Here is a 21,188-nt window from a genome sequence, read left to right on the forward strand (position 1 = left end):
CAGGGGAAAAATTCTGCTGATGCCATCCATGATAAACCGGTTAGTGGTTCCTCTCACTCCAAAGGACTAAATGGTATGGGGTTGGGAGGGGTGGCTGAAAATTGATGCATGAGATAAGATTAGCGCTGAAATGAAAGGTCACCTAAACTCAGAAGTGGACAGCTGTAGGAATTGGTCACATTCAGCCAAATAATGATAATTTGCTGATGGTGAAAATTTGGTTTTTTAATAAGGGCCATGAAGAAAATGGATCTGTAAGGGAAACAATTTTAAAAGTGTAAAGACAATTTTTAATATGTGTCCAGAATCAGTGTTTAGCATATAGAGAATAAACATAAAAACATATTAGAGTAATATTGCTTTAAAATATGATTCAAGGGACCCACTACTGAAAATTTATCAGAGAAAACTTTCTGAGAAAAAAATAAAGTATTAAACAAATATAGATCATGTCTAAAATTCTAAATGTGTTCTATGGGGAAACTACAAGAAGAAACTCCAAAAGTGGATTTGATTGCTATGTATCTTGCTAGGGAGTTTTTAGGATTTCTTTCCATCCTTTCCATTGTCACAAAATTCATTCCTGCCTTAGTTTTCCTGTGAGTTATCCTGATCTCAGAACCAAGGTAGTCATGACATGGTTATAGATGGGTCTCTCTTCCAAATGTTTAAATAACAAAATGAGGCAGCATGGTATAGTGGATAAAAACCCTAATCATAGAATCAGGAAGACCTGGGTTCAAGTCTTACTTCTGACACATAATGGCTGTGCAACCAGCATGACCAGGAGCTCCCTATACAGATAAATTCAAAGGTCTGGTTTAAAAAAAAAATCAACAAATGCAATGACTTGTCAGGAAAGGTCAGAGCAGCCCAAACTAAAGACCAACAAATATAAATCAACAAAAATTATCTCTTCTCTCTGTTCACCATTACTTGAAGCATGAGGGAAGATGTAGAAGAAGGACAACACACCATCTCACCTCTCAAAGAGAGTAAAGTCAAGTTGGGTGGGACCTTACAAACATGGAAAAATAGTGAACTATATAAGCCCATAGATTATTAAGGTTTAAATTATCAGGGAGTTCAAAAGAAAATGATGTCAGTAGGTAGCAGAGGAGTTAGGGATATCTTAATGAAGGAGATAAATTTAAAGCTGTGTCTCCAAAGAGGAATAACAGTTGGATAGCTAGAGTGAAGATGATGTCATTCCAGATTACAGGAACAACATGAACAAAGACCTAAATTTGAGAATGAGTATGGCTTATGATGGCAAGGGAGGCAAGGGGGTGAGGGATGAATGGTACATGTTACAGAGTAGGAAAGAATAATGTTAGATGGATAGGGAATATCAGATTATATATAAAGAGTCTATGAAATTATTTAAAGGACCTTAGGCTTGATATGGAAGAAGAAAAGGAGATGTACAAACCACATAATAAATATAATTATATTCCTTTCATGGTATTTCAATCTAGTATACATTCCTGACTTTGGAGCTATCAAAAAATATTTATTAAGCTCCTACTTGTATTGGACACTGAACTATTCAGGATACCAAAAAAGAAAAAGAAAAAAAGTCCCTCTCCTCAAAGATCTTACATTTAAAAAGGGGCAACATGTATGTGTATGTGTGTGTGTGTGTATATATATATATATATATATATATATATATATATATATATATATATATATAATACAATCTGGTTTGGTAAAACAGTACACTAGTAGCTGGGGGAAGGGAATAGTCACTTAGGGGCTAACAGGAAGATGGTACCCTAAATAGAAATAGGGAAGTTTAGAAGAGGCGTGAATTGAGGGAAAGGAGGGCATGGCAGATAATGAGTTAATATTTTGTAAACGTTAAATTTTTAATGCCTATAGGACTCCCAGTTTGCAATGTCCAAAGTATAGGTTGGTGATGTGGGACTAAAGCTCTGAAGAGAGACTAAGGCTAAATTGGGAGTCATTGACAATTGGTAATTAAACTCAATGGAATTGATGAGGTCACCAAGCTAGAGCCTTTGCTGTTCCCCAGCACCTTACCTACCCAAACCTTTAAGTCCTTTCTTCTTCTTTCATTGCCTAATTAAATTATATCCATTATTTAGGCCCAATTCAAGAAACAACTCTTGCATGAAAACTTTCCAGAATCCTCTTTAACCAAAAATAATAATGCCTACTTCTTCTAAAGTTCTATCATTTAAAATCTATTTATTTTAATTTTTTATTAATTTAAACCTATTTAAAATCTATTTATTTTAATTTATTTAAAATCTATTCTGTATGCCACAAGGCATCAAAATTCAGTTGAAAGAAAATGATTAATAATGATTTGCAAGAACCAATGATGAGACATGTGCTCTTCCAGATCTCCATGTAGATAGGCAGTAGACTACGGTAATAGAAAGTTACACATAGTGTCAAAGAATAAACATAAACTATTAAGTCTGTTGCTAAACTAACACTAGAAATTAAATTGCATATAATTTTACACCACTCCTTTCAATAGCATCTTAAGATGAATTTAGTAAGTGATAGAAAATGGCAAAAATTGTTTTTGTTCACCTACCTTCTTTCAACCTTGAAGCTCTCAAACATACTTGGTCCAGATTCCATTCAATGAGTTCAGCAGGAGCCAACACCACTAACAGCCCTGCACCTCCCCTGCCCCAGCCAGCCCATGTGCAAGACCAAGTTTCCTTCTTAAGAAAACAGCAGGAGTAGGCCATATGGGAAGCCCTTTCCACCTACCCAGCCACCCCTACCTTCCTTCCTGCTTTCCCGCTCCTGTTTAGGCATTGACCCATTACATTTGCCCCAATGAAGGGAACTCATAATCCCAACCCCAATCCCTAACTCTACTTCTTCCTCCTTAAAAATGGCTGGCCAGGACCCTCTACTCATCCTCCTCTCTCCCCGCCCCCAGTCCCCACCACCACAGTACTACACAGTTATATCCACTCATACCACTTGGATGAGCAGGGTGTCACCATTTACAATCCTCACAGTAAAACAGAGAACACTAGACCTTAGCATCTGTCATGCCTTTTCCACTTCCAGGCTCTCAGGCATCACTATCTAACCTGCCAATAAACCCTAAGGATCACTGGGGCCTTGATATCCTCCCTCATCTCATCCTTAAGAGCACCAGGCCCATCCATCTGCCCTGGGGCTAAACCTTCCTTGATGTGTTGTTTCCCCCGATTAAAATGTGAGATTTTTTGAGAGCAGAGACTGTCTCATTTTTCAATTTGTATACCCTAAACACTATAGCACTAGGCACATAGTAAGCATGGAATAATTTTATTTATTCATTCACTTGGTTTTGCTTAAACTGTTTTTCTTTGCTACAATGGAGGGTGCTAAGGACAGTTTATTAAAAATTACTGTGGTATAAAAAATAGAAGGCATTGATAAAATATTTTAACCTCCTTTGTTCAGTGACCAAATCCAAAGAACCCTCTAAGCTTCTAGGAAAGCAAAAAAAAATTGATTGGAGAACTTTTTTTCAGTATATTCTCCTGGGAAAGGAACCAAGTAAGACATAGACCTATGACCATCTTGTAAATTTCCAAGTCACTTAACTTTTCCATGACTTTATCTCTAAAAAACAAAGAAAAATAATATAGATGTAAAAATAATATAGAAATAATTAAATTGGGGATCCTTCCTCTCTCACCATTTCTGTTTGTTTGAAAAACGTAGGAAAGTGGATTATGGCTTACGTAACCTGAGATATCCCATTCATCATATCTGGAAAAGAAAACAGGATTTTTGTTTTAAGATATTCTTATGTAATCATGAAACATTTAAAATCCAAATTAGTCACATGGCCTAGGCCACTTTAATGGCAGGGACCAGACAAAGGACATCTCCAAGCCGGAGTTTGACAAAGCAACATGCAAAACTGTGTCTACTTTAAAAGGAGGGAAGGAATCTCAAGGTAACTTAGTAATCATATTATTAATTAATATTTTATTTTTCTCTAAAATTAAGATCTAAAAAACAACTATAAGACATTCATTAGAAAAAAATATTATTTGAAAAAGTACTAAAAAAAAGGCCAACATTAAAAATTAGCAACAAGGTCCATTTTAATTTCACTTCTTTGCACGTATATATGTGTTGCATAAAATGATTCAAAAGGGACTTCAAAATGTTAGCAGGTGCTTTTATACGGCTCTGTCATCAAAGATAGATGCTTTCCATGTTCTTAGAGGGTCATAAGTTCTCATCTTTATTCTCAGGTGACACTTTTGATGAGCCAAGAGATACAGAAGGTTTTGATATATGCTAGAATATATCTTCATTGCCTCCCGCAAGTACCTTGTAAAAACTCAATAGATCAAAAGAGGATAGCTAGAGGGGATGTAGTACCATGAAAGGCAATGCTGACATTGAGAGATCCTTTAACTTGAATTATGAAGAAGTCAAAAAAAAATTGCACCAGGAATCAACCTGCTCAGAGGAGTTATAAAAAAGTAATGAGTTGTACTATAATTAACACACTGCTGTCATAGGGTTGGAGGAGAGGAGATTTCAAGGTATGTATCAGAATATTACTGTTGAAAACTGCCAGGGGAAAAAAAAAGGTAACATGTTGCAGCTGCCCATGCAGAGGAAGAAAAATGACTATCACTACAGTGCAAAAAGCCTTTATTGACTTTATGTAAAACTGTTCATGATACTATGAGTATAAAGAGTGTGGAGAGTATTAAGAAAAAGATAAAGTCATTTTCCTTTGAGAAGCTTACGGTCTAATTGTTAAAAAAAAAACTTTTTAAGAAAAATCTGGATTTGTAACTAAAATAGTGTGAGAAACTCCCAGTATGGAAACTCCTTCTACTGATGAAGATCAGCAACTGCCCTTTAACATAGTCTTTTGTTTTTGTATTGACATTTTTATTAAAAGTTTTGAGTCCCAAATTCTTTTTCTCCCTCCCTAAAATGGTAAGCAATATAGGTTATACATGGGCAATTGTGTAAAACATTTCCATATTAGTCATTTTGTACAAGAAGACTTGATTAAAATTTGAAAAAATGAAAGAAAGTGGAAAGATAGCATGCTTCAGTCTGTACTCAAATAATATCAGTTCTTCCTCTGGAGACAGATGGTATGCTTCATTAGTCCTTTGGGATTGTCTTGGATCATTGGTTTTCTGAGAATAGCTAAGTCATTCACAGTTCTTCATCTAATGATATCACTGTTACTATGTACAATGTTCTTCTGGTTCTGTTCACTTCACTATGCAACAGTTCATGTAAATCTTTCCAGATTTTTCTGAAATCATCCTGTTTGTCATTTCTTATAACACAATATTCCATTACAATGATATACCACAGCTTGTTTAACAGTTCTCCAATTGATGGGCATCCCTTTGATTTCCAATTCTTAATCAACACAAAAAGAGCTGCTATAAATACTGTTGTACAAATAGGTCCCTTTTCCTTTTTTTTTTTCTTTTTTATATCTTTGGTATATAGACCTAGCAGTGGTATTGCTAGATCAAAGGGTATGCACAGTTTTATAACCCTTTGGGCATCCAAATTACTCTCCAGAATAATTGGTTCAATTTACAACTCCACCAATAGTGCATTAGTGTCCCAGTTTTCCCACATCCCCTCCAACATTTTCCTTTTTTGTCATATTAGCCACTCTGACAGATGTGAAGTGGTACCTCAGAGTTGTTTTAATTTGCATTTCTCTGATCAACAGTAATTTAGAGCATTTTTTCATATGACTATAGTTAGTTTTGATTTGTCTGAAAACTGCCTGCTCATATCCAATGACCACTTATCAATCAAGGAATGATTTGTATTTTTATAAATTTGACTCAGTTCTCTATATATTTGAGAAATCAGGCTTTTATTGGAGTTTCTTGTTGAAAAAAAATTTTCCCAGTTTTCTGCTTTCCTTATAATTTTGGTTGCATTTTTTTATTTGTGCAAAAGCTTTTTAATTTTATATAATCAAAATTATCTATTTTACACTTTGTAAGCTCCATTTATTCCTATGCTCTCTAGTGTTTTAAATAGGAATGGGCACTGTTTTTTGCCAAAGGCTTTTTCTGCATCTATTGAGATCATCATATGACTTCTGTCAGTTTTGTTACTGATGTGGTCAATTATGCTAATAGTTTTCTTAATATTGAACTAGCCCTGCATTCCTGGTATAAATCCCACCTGGTCATAGTGTATGATCCCTGTGATACATTACTGTAATCTCTTTGCCAGTATTTTGTTTAAATTTTTTGCATCAATATTCATTAGGGACTTTTGTCTATAATTTTCTTTCTCTGTTTTGGCTTTTCCTGATTTAGGTATCAGCAACATATTTGTGTCATAAAAGAAATTTGGTAGAACTCCTTCTTCATCTATCTTCATGAATAGTTTATATAGTATTGGGATTAATTGTTCTTTAAAAGCTTGGTAGAATTCATTTGTGAATCCATCTAGTCCTGGGGATTTTTTTCTTAGGAAGTTCATTGATGGTTTATTCAATTTCTTTTTCTAAGATTGAGTTATTTAAGTATTTTATTTCTTCTGTTAATCTGGGTAATTTATATTTTTGTGGATGTTACTTTCATTTAGGTTGTCAAATTTATTGAAATATAATTGGGCAAAATAGCTCCTAGTAACTATCTTAATTTTCTCTTCATTGGTGGTGAATTCACTCCTTTCATTTTTTATACTAGCAACTTGATTTCCTTCTTTCCTTTTTTTAATCAAATTAACCCAATGATTTATCCACTTTGTTGGTTTTTTTTTTCATAAAATCAGCTTGTAGTTTTATTGGTTCAATGGTTTTCTTATTTTCAATTTTATTAATCTCTCCTTTGACTTTCAGAATTTCCAATTTGGTGTTTAGTTGGGGATTTTTAATTTGTTCTTTTTCTGATTTTTTTAGTTGCATGCCCAATTCATTGATCTGCTTTTTCTCTATTTTATTTATGTAAGCAATTAGAGATATAAATTTTCCCCTAAGTATAACCTTGGCTGCATTCCATAAATTTTGGTAAGTTGTCTCATTGTTGTCATTTTCTTTAATGAAATTATTTATTGTTTCTATGATTTGTTCTTCAACCCACTTATGTTTTAGGATTAGATTATTTACTTTCTAATTAATTTTTAATCTCTCTTTCCATTGTCCATTATTGAATATAATTTTTATTGCAGTGTGATCTGAAAAGGATTAGTTTACTATTTCTGCTTTTCTGCATTTGGTTGTAATGTTTTTCTGTCCTAATACATGATCAATTTTTGTGTAGGTGCCATGTACTGCTGAGAAAAGTGTATATTGCTTTCTATTCCAATTCAATTTTCTCTGGAGATCTATCATATCTAACTTTTCCAGAATATTATTCACCTCCTTAACTTCTTTCTTGTTTATTTTTTGGTTAGATCTATCTAGCTCTGAGAAGGGAAAGTTGAAGTCCCCCACTAGCATAGTTTTATTATCCATTTCCTCTTGTAACTCATTCAACTTCTTCAAAAATTTAGATGCTATGCCATTTGGTACATATATGTTTAGTATTGATATGACTTCATTATCTATGGTATCCTTCAGCAAGATAAAGTTTCCTTCCTTGTCCCTTTTAACTAGATCTATTTTTGCTTTTGCTTTGTCTGAGATCATGATTGCTATTCCTGCTTTCTTTGCTTCAGCTGAAGCATAATATATTCTGCTCCATCCATTACCTTTATACAGTGTGTATTTCTGTGTTTCAAATGTGTTTCTTGTAAACAACATATTGTAAGATTCTGGTTTTTAATCCATTCTGCTCTTCGCCTCTATTTTATGGTTGAGTTCATCCCATTCACATTTATATTTTTGATAACTGTGTATTTCCCATCCTGCTATTTTTGCCTTGTTTATCCCCCTCTCTTTCTTAGCCTCCACCTTTTCTCTCCTCAGAAGAGTTCTACTTCTGATTGTCACTTCCCTTATCTACCCTCCCTTTGATCAGTCCCTCCTCCCCCTTCTATTATCCCTGTCCCTTTTTACTTCCTTATGGGGTAACATAGATTTCTGTATCCAATTGAGTGTGTAGGTTATTCCCTCTTTGAGTCAATTTTGATAAGAATAAGGTTAAGCTTTACTTGCTGCCACCGCTACCACCACCACCACCACCCATCTTTCCCTCCCTTGTAATAGCTCTTTCATGCCTCTTTCATGTGGTATAATTTACCCCTCTTTCCTCCTTCTTCTAGTGCAATTTTCTTTCTCACTCCTTTATTTTGTTTTTTTACTATCATCCCATCAAAGTCACCTTATATCCATACCCTCTGTCTACATATATTCCTTCTAATTGCTCTTATAGTAATAAAGTTGTTAAGAGTTACAAATATTATCTTGCCATGTAGAAATAAAAACAGTTAAACCTTAATGAATTTCTTATCTTTTCTCTTGTTTCTTTTTTGTCTTTTTATGTTTCCCTTGAGTCTTATATTTAAAGGTCAATTTTTTTATTCAGCTCCAGTCTTTTAATTAGGAATGCTTTAAAGTCCTCTATTTCATTAAGTGTACATTTTCCCCCTGAAATATTCAATTTTACTAGGTAAATGATTGATTCTTGGTTGTAAACCTAATTCCTTTGCATTCCAGTATATCATATTCCAAGTCTTGTGGTTCTTTAATGTGGAAGCTGCCAAATCTTATGTAATCCTGATTGTAGCTCCACGATATTTGAATTGTTTCTTTTTGGCTGCTTGCCATACTTTTTCCTTGATTTGCAGTCTCTGGAATTTGGCTATGATGTTTCTGGTAATTTTTATCTTGGGATCTCTTTCAGGTGGTGATGATTGGTGAATTCTTTTTTTGCCCTGTGGTTCTAATATATCAGGGCAATTTTCTTAGATAATTTCTTGAAAAATGTTGTCCAGGCTTTTTTTTTTTTATCATGGCTTTCAGGTAGTCCAGTAATCCTTATGTTATCTCTCCTGGGTCTATTTTGAAGGTCAGTTGTTTTTCTAATGAGAAACATTTTCTTCTTTTTTTTTTTTACTTTTTTGATTTTATCATACCTTGACGTCTCATAGAATCATTAGCTTCCACTTGCTCAGTTCTAATTTTTAAGGAATTATTTTCCTCGATGTGCTTTTGTACCTCCTTTTCCATTTGGCCAGTTCTATTTTTTAGGGAGTTATTTTCCTCTGTAAATTTGTGTATATCTTTTCCCATGCTATTGACTCCTTTTTCATGATTCTCTTGCATTACTCTCATTTCTTTCCTCAGTTTTTGTTCTACTTCTCTAATTTGCTTTTTGCTTTTTAAAATCTTTTTTAAGCTCTCCTAGGAATTCTTTTTGGGCCTGATACCAAGTTACAATTTTCTTTGAGGCTTCGACATGTACCCATTTTGACACTATCGTCCTCTTCTAAGTTTATGCCTTGATCCTCCCTGTCACCATAGTAACTTTATATAGTCCAACTATATTTTTTTTGTTCATTTTTTCTGCTTTTTTTGTGACTTAGTATTTTTTTTGTTGGTTTTTTGGGGGGTTTTTTGTTTTTTTTTTTTTGGTGAGGCAATTGGGGTTAAGCAATTTGCCCAAGGTCACACAGCTAGTACGTGTCAAGTGTTTGGTCTGAGGCCGGATTTGAACTTAGGTCCTCCTGACTTCAGGCCCGGTGCTCTATCCACTGTGCCACCTAGCTGCCCCCATAACTTAGTGTTTTTAATGGGAGAGTTGTGCTCTGGTCCTGCACCATCGCATACTTTTTGTGCTGGGTCTCAGGGTCTTTACTTACCGGGTCTTACTGCTGGCTTCACTGGGCTTCTAGCTTGTGCTGGGGGATGGGGCCTCCCTGTTGGGCTCCCCTGGGTGTAGGGTTTAGCTAGTGGTCTGCCCCAGAAGTGGGGCCCTGTTTCTGGGTTGCTATGGAAACGCTGTCTCTCTGCTGGTAGGTCCCAGGGGCAGGGTCTTACTGGCCAACCCCATGGGCGGGCTTCAATACTGGTCAGCAATGGGGTCAAGGCCTTGCTGGTGGCCAGTCACTGGGGTGGGGCCTTGCTGTACTACACAGACTGCTCACTTGCCTAGGGGGCTGCTGGTTTGCAGGAGGGTGGGGCCTCACTGGTGGATAGCCCCAGGCTTGGAGCCTTGTTGCAGGCCCCCTGCTGAGAGGCTGGCTGCCGCTGCTCTTGGACCTCCCTCCCCTCCCACCCCAGTGAGATAGACCTTTCCTACTGCTCTGGTAAGCTGCTTCCCTGCTCCTAGACCAATTCTGAGGCAGTTTTCTGGTTGTTTGGAAGGGAATTTAGGAGGGCTCCAGAGGGTTCCTTCCTCACTCTATCATCTTGGCATCGGAAGTGACCTAACATAGTCTTAAGAGAGTTGCCTGGGCACAGAGAGGTGAAATACCCATGGTCACAGGAAGTTTGTGCCAAGAGCAGGGCTTGAACTCAAACATTCCTGAGTTCAAGACTGACCTACTACACACTATCTATCACATTGCCCCTCAAAATAATAAGAAAAAGAAAATTCATATCTGTATAGTCCTTTAAAGTTTACAAAACACCTTACAAATGTACAAAAATCATTTCATTTAATCCTCAAGTCAACCCTGTGGTTTTATAGATAAGGAAACTGAGGAGCTCCAGGAAGAACTAAGTTCAAATCCATCCTCAAACACTTATTAGCTGTGTGACCCTGGGCAAGTCACTTCACCCTGTTTGCCTCAGTTTCCTCATCTGTAAAATTAACTGGAGAAGGAAATGGCAAGCCACTCCAGTATTTTTGCCAAAAAAATCCCCAGTGGGGTCACAAAGAGTAGGACACAACTGAATGACTGAAGAACAACAAACTAAGGCCTGGAGGAGTGAAGTGACTTGTGTAAAGTTACACAGGTAAAACCATCAGATATAGGACAGGTGGGTGTAAGGTCTTCCTGTCTCCTGTCTCTAGCTTTAGTCATTGCAGCCTCCTGACTCTCCAAAAAAGCACATTTTCACAAGAAAAGACTTGACCACATACATACACACATATTATCAATAATGTATATGTGTGTACATACTCATGCACATACAAAATAATGTCATACAGAGTTTAGGAGCATCTCAAGGTCATAGAATAAGGAGTCGCCTTAGAACAAGGAGGGGTCAAGGAACAACTGATCAGTTAAGATTTATTCTGTTCCTCTACTTTCCCTTATAAAAATCCTATTTCTTCAATTTAGTCATTACCACCATTGCACTCATTTATGCCCAGAAGCTGTAGCTGGAACAGGGATATGGATGTCCATGTTGGGTAAAGACAGTTGGGAGTGGTAATAGTGAGAAGTTAATAGAAAGCAGAAATAAGATGGCATGTAGATAACAGCATGGAATTAATTTTTTGGTTCTCCAATGGTAAAGCCAAGAAGAGAAAGGAAAAAGTTAAGTAGCTAATTTAGACAATTTAATTCTAAATTTCTAGGCAATAATTATCTCTCTCTCTCCTATGTTTCTTTACTAATTAGCTCATGCCTGGACAGTGCTTAAAGTGAAAAGGATAAATTAAGTGGGACAGATGACTTGTCTATCATTTAAATTAAATAAGGAAGAAATTGTCTCAGATCCTAAAAAAAAAAAAAATTGAGTCAAATTATGTAAACATATGGAGTACCCTTGATTTTTTCAGTGTGGGAACTGTTGGTGTGATTTGTATTAAATTTCAGTATCAGTATCACTCCCGGCTCCACTTCTATCTATCAACCAAATGTTCTCTGCCATGTTTCCCCACTAAGATTCCTACCTTTCTTCACAAATCTTCTTAATAAGCACTGATTCTACACTCTTACTCTCACCTTTTATCCTGTTTCTTCTTTATTCATTTCTCCAACCTATTTTTTTTAATAACACATAGCCTTCTAAAGCCATTTCATAGTCATCATGAGTCTCATCCCACCATGTTTCAGTGAGACCTATCAGGCCAATTTTGCCTTCTTGTACGAGAAGCTTGCTTGTTAACCTTACTTTATACATTCGAGTACTGCTGTCTGAAGCCACTGGTTTTATTACTGGTTCCTTTCTTGAATTTTTTTTGTCTCCAGTGAATTTTTGGATGTCTCAACTGTTACACTTCCTACATTGTAGCTATTTCTATGCCACTGAACTTAGGGAAGGTATTGAGAACCCTTCTTCCATTTAAAACCTCATTGATTAGTTTTACAAGAGTTCAGGTAAAGACATGCTTCTCTATTCTTCTTAGACGTACCTCATCTGTGGCCAGGAGCTTGCTGTTCCTTTATTTTAAGCTGCAATCCAAAATCCAAATCCTATTCTCAGACATCATCTTTTTCAAACTGTTCACTTCCCAAATATGCCCCTGAATCTGAAATCCTTGGCTTTGACAGACAGTAGTGCTAAGAAAATATGACCTTTGTTCCACAATTCTTCAATTTTTTGCCTAAGATTTGCAAAATTTCAATCCTCCGAATTCATTTTCTGCACTTCTTCATAATTCCAGAACCCTCCAAATGACCTTCCCAATTCCTTCTTCTTCAGCTCAAATTCTCCCACTCCTTCTCCCCATAACTTTCTCCCAACCTGCCTCGGGATGTGAACCGGGCAGAAGAGTTTTTAAATGTAATACTGTCTACCTTAATAGGCGCCATATTCAATCAGACGAGGTGATGATTAGTTAAGTTCTTTTTCATCCTTTATTTAAGTCCAGGAGGGATAATACCAGTATTATTTGATGTCCTATGGACATCATTGGAAAGAATAACAGATGCTGCTATTTTCTTTCCAACATGGAGTAAAGGAGGAAAACATGAGTTGAACTTAAAGTTTTTTGGTGCTTAGTTTTGCCTAAGAGGAGATGAAGAACCTTCAATTTCTTCAGAATATTACAAATGACATTTTGATTAGAGGTTGCTCCCACAGGAAGGTACGTGAAATTTCTCCTAATTTAAATTCAGCCAAAGACAAGAATTGTGTCACAAGATTTAATCAAGAGGAAATATTCTGGAAGCTGTGAACATGAACATCAAATGTCCGTTCTTTCATTTGTGATTGTGCCTAGCTGCAGCTGTACCCAGTATACCCAGCATTCTTGGTCTGGATGATGAGGCAAAGAAGTTCATACAATGTCTTAAATTCATATAAAGCTAGGCATTGCAAGCATTTTATATAATGTATTTATATGTTCCTCAAAACAATCCTGTAAGGCAAAATGTGCAAATGAATGAATGAACCATTAAGCACTTACTTTATGCAAATAATAACATTAATAGCTGATATTTATATGTAATTTTAAGGTTTACTTTGAGGCAACATTGCATAGTGGAGAAAGCTAGGCTTAGAGTGAGGAAAACCAGATTCAAATCCCTCCTCTGATACTTATTAGATTTATGACCCCTGGGCAAGTCATTTAACTTTTATGAGACTCAGGCAACTCTCTCCCTAGGACTTATCTTCTAAGCTAGCCATCCTCAACTCTTTGATCTCAGGACCCCTTTTCACTCTCAAAAATTATCGAGGACCACCAAAGAGCTTTTGTATGTATGGGTTATAGCTATTGATATTTATAGAATTAGAAATTAAAATCTCTTAAAATATTATGAAAAGTTTGATCTCAAGGACTCCCTGAAGGGGTCTCAGAGACTCCCAGGAGTCTGCAGGCCACATTCTAAGTCATAGATAGTTGTGACCTATATTGGTCAAGGAATTGCCATACCAAAAGTTCTCCATGTTGACTCAACAATATCACATATTTTTAGCATATTTGGAATACTTTAATCAAAGAACTTTACATACATATTTTGTTTGACCATCACAATAACCCTATGAAGTTGGTAGTAGAGATATTATAACCTCCATTTTACAGATGAAAAAAACTGAGACACACAAATAGGGACCTGCCCAAGGTTATAAGGCAAAGCCAAGAGAAAAATCCATCCATGTCTTTTAATCCCCAGTCTTACATTTCTTTCCTTTACATCATGCTATCTCTGACAAGAGTAAAAACTTATAATCACTTCTGTTTCTCAATTTTAAAGGACAGCTCTAAATCTGCATTCTACCTAGTGTGAGAGTCCTTTGGAAGTTAAACCCTTCAGGATAAGCTTGCTTTCCAGTTTCATTTTTCTTATTTGAAAATGAAATGAAAATTTCTTAAGACTCCTGAAAACTTTCCTAAAGTACAGATCTGACCATGTCACTTCTCCTCCTCAATAAACTTGAAAGGCTCCCTATCACCTCCAGGGATTCAATATAAGATCCTGTTTGGCATTCAAAGCCCTCCATAACCTGTCCCCTCTTTTCCAATTTTCTTACACCTTACACACACACACACACACACACACACACACACAGAGGCCACATATTCTTCTAATCCAGTGACACTGGCCTTCTTGCTATTCCTCAAACAAGATACTCCATCTCCTGACTCTGAGCATTTTCACCTGCTGTGCTCTATCTGTGAAATGTGCCCTCTCCTCATCTGTCTCTTGGCTTTCCTAGATTCCTTCAAGTCCCAACATTCACCTTCTACAGAAAGTCTGTCTTAATCCCTCTTAATTCTAGTGCCTTCCTTCAATTGATCATCTCCTATTTATCTTGAATACGGCGTTTGTTTTGTTTTGTTATATGTAGTTATTTGTATGTTGTCTCCCCCACAAAATTGTGAGCACCTTGAAGGCAGGGTCCTGTCTTTTGCTTTTCTTTGTATTCTCAGAGCTTAGAATAGTGTCTGGCAAGTGGTAGATGATTAATAAATGTTTTATTGATTAACAACTGAAAGTACCCTTCTTTTTCCTTGTGCAAAAATTAAAATATTCTAGTACCAGTTTTCTATCCTTAAAAATTGAAAAGTAGACCTCCCCCCATTAGTTGAAAAATAGATAAATTAATGGGACATCTAAAAATGGGCAAACGATATGTTTGGTTTTTCACTTAAATGTCCAAATAAAGCACAAATTCAAAAGCAGAAAAGTATTATGGACATGGAACAGAAAGAAGGTTTTTACACCAAGGGGGCCATAGCAAGAAGAGTTAATAAGAACAAAAGGGAAAAGACTGGACAAGGGAAGAATGTCAGTGATACCTAGTTAATAGCTTGTACTAGAAAGCAAAAATCCTAGTTCCTATTCCCAGGTCTCTGATTTAAGTTATCTAAGTAAATCTATGTTCTAATCTGCATATCCCAAAATGGGACATTCTAATTCTATTCTAATTCGATTCATTAAATACTCACTAAACACCTACTTGTTAAGCACCTGCCCCTTTTTTCTCTTTCTCTTTTCTCATTTAAAAGGGTCTAAAATCCTGTAATCTCTTCTGAAGTTCTTAATAAATACTTAGAACTCAAAAAATAGATTTAGAGTAGAAAGGGACCATATCCTCCTCACTACCACCCAAAGAGAATTAATCCACTCAGCTTTGGGATTCTGCCCTGGGGCTAAACTGGTAGAACATAAATGAAAACTCACTTCAAGATACTGTGTCTACCCTGGCCCCGATCTTGCTTCACAATCCAGCCATCTACCAGAATATCAGGACCTATGCAACCATGACCATCTGCCCCTCAAGGCCATGGGTACCACCACCCTCCACCTCATCTTTCATTTCCTACCTTTCCATCTTGTTCCAGGAATAGTATTCAAATCAATGCTTTTAGCACTAGTTGAAAATGTCTCTGTCCGATGCATACATTTGTAGTCCCTATGACTACCAAAACTGAAACTCCTTTTCCTGTCTACCATTCCAACATGTACATTGTATCCACTTTTCTTATAAGGGTTCTTAATCTGAGGTCCGCAGATGGATTTCAGAGAATCCTTGAACTTCTATGGGAAAAAAAATACTTATTTCAATATAATTGGTTTCTTTTGTACACCTATATATTTTATTCTATTTTTCTGAGGAGTACATAGGTTTTACCAAACTGCAAAAAAAAAAAAAAAAAAAAAAGGGTCTATTACGCACAAATCACAGACTTTGAGATCTGGAAGGAACTTCATCTGCCATGGAGTCCAGACGATACTAGAAAGGATCTCCACTTGACATGCGGTTGTCTGAGTTCTGCTTGAAGACCTCCAAGGAAGAGGGAATCAATTGTCTATCAAGGCAGCCCATTCCACTTTTGGATAGCTCTATTAGGAAGGAGGTGTGTGCGTGTGTGTAGCTATAATTTGCCTCTTTACAACTATTATCCAGCCACCGTCACCCCCAGCGAGAGACAGAGAGACCTGAGATACAGTAAGTCTAAAAAGTTTACCCTTTATTACAATAATAACAGATTTATACAGTGTTCTCAGGTTGGCAAAATGCTTTACACACATTATCTCATTAGAAACAGTCTCTCTTTGTGTAGGGGAGATATAGGGCTCTAAAAACGGGGTAGGGAGGAACAAGAACGTTCCTGTTGCCAAGAATGAAAACAGAGACTTGGCTGAACAACAGCAGACAGTCATCCTTGAAGAGAGGCAGTATTGGACAGGCTAAGGAACTCCCTTTCCAAATGGCCTTTTCCCCTCACTCCTCACATCATGCTGCTTTTCTTCAGGGTCATCAAAGCACCAGCAGTTCAGAACCACCCAAAGTCAGAGAGGCAGAAAGGAAAGCACTTAATTTCTTTAGAGGCAGGATCTATAGGATCGTAGATTCAGAGCATGGCTTCATCCACGGAAGTAGGTAATTTCTGCTGTAAAAAAAAAAAAAAACTCCCTCTACTGGTGTGTATAGGTAGCTCTTCTGACTCCTCTCATTCCCAGTATCTCTCCCCTGAGATCACCTTCCATTTACACTGTATATATCTTGTATACATAGTTTTTTGCATGTTTGTGACTTCATTTGGGATTTTCTTGGCAGCGATACTAGAATAATTTGCTATTTCCTTCTTTAGCTCATTTTACAGATGAGGAACTGAGGCAAACAGGATTAAGTGATTTGCCCATGGTAGTAAGCTAATAGACACAGCTATAAGTGTCTAAGGCCAAATTTGAACTGAGGTATTCCTCAGGCCCAGCACTCTATCCACTGTACCACCTAGCTGCCCTAGATCTCTAGAGTGACCTAAAATGACTGAATAGAAAAGACTTTCATAGCTGAATCAATATATCAATTAAATTCCATTTGGTTCAACTCAATTCAATGCTTCTAGCTTAAACCAGGAAGAGCAAAAACAGAAAAAGAAATCTACAGACCAATTTCCGTAATGAATATTGACACAAAATTTTTAATTAAAATACTAGCAAGGAGATTACAGCAATATATCACAAAGATCATACACTATGACCATGTGAGATTTGTATGAAAAAATGCAGAGCTAATTCAACTTTAGGAAAACTATAAGTGTACCTGACAATGTTAAGTAACAAAAACAATAAAAATCATATGATTATCTCAATAGATGCAGAAAAGGCTTTTTGACAAAATACAACATTCATTCCTATTTTTAAAAAGACTCTAGAAAGCATAATAAATGAAGTTTTCCTCAAAATGATAAGTGATATCTATCTAAAACCATCAGCAAGCCCTATTTGTAATGGAAATAAGCTAGAAGCCTTCCCAGTAAGATCAGGGGTGAAGCAAGGATGGACATTACCAACGTTATTGTTCAATATTTTACTAGAAATGTTAGGTATAGCAATGACAAGAAAAAATAATTGAAGGAATTAGAATAGGCAATGAGAAAACAAAACTATCACTCTTTATAGATGATATGATAGTATACTTAGAGAATCCTAGAGAATCAACTAAAAAACCAGCTGAAACATTTAATAAACAATTTTTTAGCAAAGTTGTAGGATATAAAATAAACCCTCATGAATCAGCATTTCTATTTATTACCAATAAAGTCCAGCAAGAAGAAATAGAAAGAGAAATTCCATTTAAAATAACTGCAGTCAAAACAAAATACTTGGGAGTCTACCTGCTAAGGCAAACCCAGGAACTATATGAACACAATTACAAAATGTTTTTTACAAAAATAAAGACAAATCTAAACAACTGGAAAATGATAGTTGCTCATGGGTAGTCTGAGCCTATAAAATAAAAATAGCAATTTACCTAAATTAATTTATATATTCAGTGTCATACCAATCAAACTACCAAAAACTTATTTTATAGAGCTAGAAAAAATAGTAACAAAATTCATCTGGAAGAACAGTATGAAGAGAATCAATGAAAAAAGATATGAAGGAAGGTACTCTAGCCATATCAGTTCTCAAACTGTATTACAAAATGGTAATCATCAAAACAATATGGTACTAGATGAGAAATAGAGTAGTGTATCAATGGAATAGATTAGGTATACAATACACAGTAGTAAATGATCATAGTAAGCTAGTATTTGATAAATCCAAAGATCCAAGCTCTGGGGAAAAGTACTCACTATTTGACCAAAATTGCTGGGAAAACTGAAAAGCAGTTTGGCAGAAATTAGGTATAGACCAATATCTCATACTGTATACCAAGATAAGGTCAAAATGGGTGCATGATTTAGACATAAAGGGCGATACCATAAGCAAATTAGGGGAAGTTGGACATTTTTACCTATCAGATCTATGGATAATGGAAGAATTTGTGACGCAATAACAGATAGAGAGGATCATGGGATGTCAAATGGATAATTTTGCTTTAAATTAATATTTTTACACAAACAAAACCAATGCAGCCAAGATTAGAAGGAAAATAGGATACTTGGGGAAGGATTTTATAGCAAGTTTCTCAGATAAAGGCCTCATTTCTCAAATATATAGAGAACTAATTCAAATTTATAAAAATACAAATCATTCCCCAATTTATAAATGGTCAAAAGATATGAAGGCAGGTTTTAGAAGAAGTCTAAGGTATCTATTGTGGCATGAAAAAAATGTTCTAAATCACTATTAATTAGAGAAATGCAAATTAAAACAACTCTGAGGTACCACCTCACACCTAGAAGACTGGCTAATATGACAGAAAGGGAAAATGATAAATGTTGGAGAAGATGTGGAAAAATTAGGACCCTAAAGTACTATAGGTGGAGCTGTGAACTAATCTAATTTGGAATTTGAAACTATGCCCAAGGGGCTATAAAATTATGCATGTCCTTTGAACCTGCAATACCATTACTAGGTCCATATCCCAAAGAGAGCAAGGAAAAGAAAAAGGACCTATTTGTACAAAAATATTTATAACAGCTCTTTTTGTGGTGGCAAAGAATTGGAACTTGCAGATATGCCTATCATTTGTGCTTGATGATCTTTAAGGTCCTTTTCAGCTTCAAATCCTATGATCCTATGAATTTTTACCTACATAGAGAAAGAAACAAACAGCAGATGAACAAATGTCCTTCTTGAATATGACTGCCTGAACTGAAAGAGCTAAAGAAATTCAGGGCTAGTTTCATCTGTAAAATAGGAATAATAATAGTACTTAATTTCCAGAGTTAATATAACATAAATAAAGCAATTTGTAAATCTTAAAGTGCTATATAATTGCTAGCTTTTATTTTTTTCTTATTTTCTTAATTGTTCTGATGAATGAGTGTATGTTTTCATATCAAACTCAAACATTTTCTTTTACTCTTGTATGAGACTAAGTAGACAGTAGAAAGTGGTTACAGCATAAGAGCACGCAGAATCGAAAGCATGGGCAAGGGGAGAGAATATCAAAATTTCCTTACAAGGTAAATGGAATGCATAAAATAGATAACATTCCAGAGCCCATGACTGCCTCTACCTTTACTTACTGGGTTGTTTTGGGGGATTTTGATTTCTTTGTTTGTTTGTACCTAAACAGACCCTACCTTATGATTCTAATGTAGTCCCAAGTTTGGGCTGCAAGTCAGAATTGTCAGAATGGAACCCTGGAAGGGGCATGGAGTTATTAGACTTGTTGTGGCCTAAAGTCTCATAGATTAATGTGTATCCTTGGAATCAAGGGCGTTAGAGAGCTTTAAAGAAACAAAATGGTTATAACTTTGATCTGAGGACTCAATAACCCACAGCAGAGATGAGAACTGGGCTCTTAGCAATATCACCAGACACAATGAGTCAATCAATATTTTCCAGTATTAAGTGTGTTACCCTCTTAATATGGCAATAGATGTCAGGTATTTTTCCCTCTTGTGTTCTTTTCTATTGCTTCATGCTGTTTCTATTCATTTTACTTTGTGCATATTCTACACAAAAACAGCATGAAAAAAGTCCACCAATGGAGTGATTACATACACGTAAATGCACAGTAATTTGCCTTTCAGAGCACGCTTGCAAATTCAACAGTTTCTTGTATCCTCCATTCTGTGTTCATCTACCAAAGAGAGCTCTCCCACCATGCTCTTCTCCATTTGCATGTACGCACCTGCTACTGCTTCCCCACACTAGTGGCGAACCATTTACTGGGCTTGTTGGCTTAAATTCAATTAAGTCTCAGTACAGGGAATGTTTTTTGCTACAAATTTCTCTTCTCTGCCATTTGCTGAAACAGTCCAGGCAGAACAAGGCACAAAATCCCCTTGTTCAAAAAAAAAAAAAGGGTCAATAAACAGATGAACTTCAAAGCTCAGCAACCAACTTTGAAGTTCCCTCAACTTCAAAAGCTTTGCCTTGAAGTATGTTATGGAGAGAAAAGCATAGGGAGCTGGCCTTTATTTTAAGGTTTGCTGAGAATCGCTTCCTGCAGGGAGAAATAAAAATAAAATAATAAATGGGGGAAAGTTGGTGGTGGAAGAAAACTTGGAAAGAAAAAGTGAATTTTTCTCCTCTTGAAGTAAAAGTGGTTATTTCATAGGAGTTCCATGTAATCTATTTTGATTCTGGATTTCACATACAGAAACTAAGAAACTCCTCCCCGATTTCAACAAAATTGCTGAAAAGAGCAGCTATTCTATTAATGATATGCTTAAAATAGTTTGCATTTAAAATGTCTACCTTGTTCATGCTAATAAAATTTCATAAATCTGTAAATAATTTACATGTTTAGAAAATCTTAATAATTAATTGAGATAATGTCAAGAATTTTTTAAAAACTCAATTTCCTTTTTTTTAATCTGAAAAGTTACAAACTTATTTTAAGACAGTATGGGACAGAGGAAGAAGAGGGCAAGGAAATAACTGTATATTTTAGTTTTGTTTGGTAATAATTGTTGAGCTGTATTTAAGACTTTTACATAAGCTATTTCATTTGATCCACAAAACTCCTACGAATCCTATTATCCCCATTTTAGATATCAGGAAACTAAGGCACAGAGAAGTATAATGATTTGCCTTGTTTA

The 21,188-nt window shown here is 35.9% G+C and overlaps 1 pseudogene; it reads left to right on the forward strand.

Moving 5' to 3' along the window:
• The first annotated feature begins 2,881 nt into the window (after positions 1 to 2,881).
• Positions 2,882 to 21,188, forward strand: part of LOC114049409 — a 29,765-nt pseudogene continuing 11,458 nt past the window's right edge.

Source organism: Vombatus ursinus, unplaced genomic scaffold, assembly GCF_900497805.2.
Source record: "Vombatus ursinus unplaced genomic scaffold, bare-nosed wombat genome assembly UNPS02014798.1, whole genome shotgun sequence".
NCBI classification, from domain to species: domain Eukaryota; kingdom Metazoa; phylum Chordata; class Mammalia; order Diprotodontia; family Vombatidae; genus Vombatus; species Vombatus ursinus.